Genomic DNA, 3695 nt, shown 5'->3' on the forward strand with positions numbered 1-3695 from the left:
GCCGTATCATAAATGAAATGGTTCAGGTGTGGAGCTCACAAACCCACGTCCTCACATGGCGCTGCCTCAACCGGAAGTTCCCCGTTGAGTGTTGACTGTTGAGCAACTGAAGTTGTACATCAAGCAAGAATGGGAAAGAATTCTAACTTCAAAGCGGCAACAATTAGTGTCCTCAGTTCCTAAACGCTTATTGAGTGTCGTTAAAAGAAAAGTGGTAAACATTTCCGTCTCACTTTTTTTAACGTGTTGCAGGCATCACACTCTAAATGGGTGAATGTTTGCAGAAAACAATAAAAGTTTAGCTTTTAAATATATTTCCTTAAGTCTTTTCAATGGAATATAGGATTTGCAAATCATTGTATTCTGTTTTTATTTGTGTTTTACACAACCTCCCAACATTGGAATTGGGGTTTGTACAACCATTGGAACAAAGAAAGGCCCTACCTTGCGGTGCTACTAAGCATTGCCATTATATTTCGGTCTGGTACAGGGTGGAGGTGGGGTGCGGCAGCAGCAGCAGAATTTACCTGGCCTGGTGGGCGACAAACGTCTGAATGGCAACACAGACCACGAGCAGGATTAGCAGTATCCACAGAGATTGACGCCTGCTGCACACCCTTCTCTTCACACATCTGCAGAGAGCACACACACACACACACACAAATCAATTTACTGCAAATTACACTTCAGCTAAACATTCATCAAACCGCTTTCCTGTAAAGCCAAAACCCAGACGACTTTTACCACCAGGTGTACGTGCCCCAGCAGCTGCTCCAGAGACCATGAATGTAAGTGTAGAGGCTCCAGACCACGTACTGGTGGTAATGCAAAAGCTGGTTTGCTACCCGCCCAACAAAAACTGAACAAGCAAAATAAAGTGGCTCCACAATAAGCAGAGTTTTCACAAAAAAACATTTTACTTTTCTTCTTTTAAACATCAAATAGCCTACAGGACATATAAATAGGACATAGGAATACAAATTAAATTTGAGCTATAGTGCAACTTGAAAAACTACAACTGTCAAAATGATCAGTGATCAGATATGTCAAACATATCAAAATGCAAAAATAATCAAAGCATAAATCGGTGACTTAGGCTGTTCAAACTATCAAAATCATTGCAATCAAAAAGAAAAATATAAACACAAACTAAACTCCAACAATCAAAATGTTAGTGAAAAGTAAATGTCCGACTGCAGGAATGTGCAATACAAAAAATGCTTAAATGGAATAAACATTGGTTTAGTCAAGGCTTCCTTAAGTTTACAAGTTCTTGGCCAAAAACGTCAGCCTTTTTAGAGGTAACAGCCCATTTCATGGAAATAGAGGAGAAAGACAGTCCAAAACTGCAGCAATTCTCTTAAGCAGCAAATGTTTTACTGGATCACAGTTTGAGCATAGCTGCTTGAAAATGCCAGCTTGTGGGAGGAAACATGCAAGGATTACCAAGATGATGTGGAATCTTTCCAGAGCAGCTGCCAGCAGCAGTGGCTACAGTGCTTTGCACATTCATTGGAGCTTGTTGTGAGAGATAGACCAAAGGAGACAGAAATTATGAACAGTGCAATAGCAAAGGTGACAAAATTATGTAGTTTACTTCATTCTACTTGTGGACTGGAGGAAGCTTTGGAAGCGGAGTATGGAGCAAATCACATCATCATCTAAGCTGTAGCCACAAAATGGAACACAACTCTCTCCCTTTGTGGAGGCAGTCACTGACATGGATCATCACAGCCTAAATTCTCTCCTTGACGCCGAAGGACATAAAGGCTTGTGCTTATCAGCCAGAGACTCAAGTCAGCCGAATGGGCTTGTAATTTTAGTCCAATTTCTTCAAGCAATAGACACAAGGGGAGAAAGTGGTGACTGTTCGGTGCAGCTCTCCTTTGTGTACTCTCACTCAACGACCTTATGCATGTACTGAATGCATCTTGTCACCTGGTTAGTTTAGTAAAAGCACTGCAGAAATCAAAGCTGCTTTAAAGGGGATCTTTGCAAATGTCAAAATGGATGAAAACGCTCAACCCCCCCCTTAGAGCTTCCCTTTGGAGATATGGTCTACATGTTGTCTGCAGACCCGTCCTTCTGACTCTTTTGGCTAGAGCAAGATGTTCATCCAGAGTGATGTGAAGGAGATAATAGTTAGAACTTAAAACATAAAACTTTCTACCTCTTGGGCCACTGAAGGACACCTAGAAGGACACCTAGAAGCCTGAAATGTATTTTGGCCCGTACCTAATGTGTTAAAAGAAGAAAAAGGTTATCTACTCCAATCTCAACATTTGGATTGTATTTTTTAATGTTTCTAACCATTTCTAACAAGGATAAAATCCTGCGCTACAGTGGGGTTGCACAACACAGGGCCTTCAGAGCCTCTCTGTAAGATTGAAATATTTGAACCCAGCTGGGAGAAACTATTCAACTTTTTCATCATTGCACAAGATATTCGAAGGCGCTATAACTCCACCGTTTACAGGAGTCAGAAAACACAGAATGGCGTAGGTCTGGTATACAACTGGCTTAATTTGTAAGAGGAATAGTGCTAAAGCACTGTTAGAATTAGAAGGTAAGATCAGGGATAGGAAAGGATAGGAAATAAATAAAAAAGTACAAATTACAATTTCAAAAAATACAGCACTTTCACAGTAAACATTCAATTACTCAATATTCAACATTAAACTATTCATATAGCTACATTTTCCTGTAAATAATCCAACTCAATATGTTTGTCGTTCACAAAGTCGTCAAGGAACACAGGAATACACATTTTCGTTATTTCCACTCTTTATTCTAACCCCAATCGGCCCGTCTGACACCGCCTACCAAGAGCCTGGGTCTGTCTGAGGTTTCTGCCTAAAAGGAAGTTTTTCCTCGCCACTGTCGCACTGTTGCTTGCTCTGGAGGAAACTTCTAGAACTGTTGGGTCCTTGTAAATTCTGGAGTGTGGTCTAGACCTACTCTGTCCGTAAAGTGTCTTGATATAACTCTTGTTATGAATTGATACTATAAATAAAATTGAATTGAATTGAATTGAATACAGGTTTAAAGTTCAAAATGTTGGGTGTATTTTCCCCAAAACAAAGATTCACAAGTACATAAGGAGTTGAGTTTATACATGAGTTATATGGAACTTCAAGGTCAACAAAACATAACTCTACTGAAAAATAAGACCATCAAAATCCAAATGTTAACTCAATTAACAGACCTCTAAAATGAAATGTGAACATGTACATACACACCCACTTTCTTAAGCCAAGTGGTGTGTTATCTGTATGCATTTTGAGCTATCTGCATGTACAGTGAGGAAAATAAGTAGTTGAACACCCTGCTATTTTGCAAGTTCTCCCACTTGGAAATCATAGAGTGGTCTGAAATTCTCATTGTAGATGCATGTCCACTGTGACAGACATAATCAAAAGAAAAAATCCAGAAATCACAATGAATGATTTTTTAACTATTTATTTGTATGATATATATCCAAATAAGTATTTGAACACTTGAGAATATCAGTGTTAATATTTGGTACAGAAGCCTTTGTTTGCAATTGCATAGGTCAAACGTTTCCTGTAGTTTTTCACCAGGTTTGCACACACTGCAGAAGGGATTTTGGCCCACTCCTCCACACAGACCTTCTCTAGATCAGTCAGGTTTCTGGGCTGTCGCTGAGAAACACAGAGTTTGAGCTCCCTCCAAAG

The 3695-nt window shown here is 39.6% G+C and overlaps 1 long non-coding RNA gene across 1 annotated transcript in view; it reads right to left on the reverse strand.

The window, feature by feature from the left end:
- The window catches only part of LOC117942477, a 23452-nt gene that overhangs the window by 4348 nt on the left and 15409 nt on the right, over positions 1-3695 (reverse strand). The window contains exon 2 of the long non-coding RNA XR_004656135.1: positions 528-632. This is a non-coding gene — a long non-coding RNA (uncharacterized LOC117942477). The remainder of the gene's footprint in view (positions 1-527; positions 633-3695) is intronic.

Source organism: Etheostoma cragini, chromosome 3 (genome assembly GCF_013103735.1).
Source record: "Etheostoma cragini isolate CJK2018 chromosome 3, CSU_Ecrag_1.0, whole genome shotgun sequence".
NCBI classification, from domain to species: Eukaryota; Metazoa; Chordata; class Actinopteri; order Perciformes; family Percidae; genus Etheostoma; species Etheostoma cragini.